Raw genomic sequence first — 492 nt, forward strand, 5'->3', positions numbered from 1 at the left:
AGACACGACACGGCGGCTCCCACGTGGGTTCGCTTTAATGGGGGAGGGAAACACAAAAGGGCGAAGGGGGTGCGACACACAAGGAAGAGGCAGGAAGAGGGGGCGGCCTCGTGTGGCCCCTGCCTTTTAACGGGGGGCCCAAGGCAATCTGGGAAGAATATCCACACCTGCGCGCAGGTGTGCGCACAGGCAACCATAGTCCAGGGGGATTCTGGGAGTTGTAGTTTTCCAAAAGAACAACAAAAGAGTAGAAAAATAAAGGTGGAGGGCAGATGGGAAAGAGGTGGAAGAGTATGCGGAAGGAGGAGTGGGTGGATGTACAGACGGATGAGGAGGAAAAGGAGTAGATAGATGAGAGGGAGAGAAAATGAGAGTAAAGGAACAGGAAGTAAGAAGATAGGAGAAAGGAAGAAGAAGGAATAGGAAGATATGGAGGGGGAAATAGAGAATGGGGAAGATGGAGGAGGGAATAGAGGATGGGGAAGATGGAGG

Source organism: Microtus ochrogaster, unplaced genomic scaffold (assembly GCF_000317375.1).
Source record: "Microtus ochrogaster isolate Prairie Vole_2 unplaced genomic scaffold, MicOch1.0 UNK14, whole genome shotgun sequence".
Taxonomy (NCBI): domain Eukaryota; kingdom Metazoa; phylum Chordata; class Mammalia; order Rodentia; family Cricetidae; genus Microtus; species Microtus ochrogaster.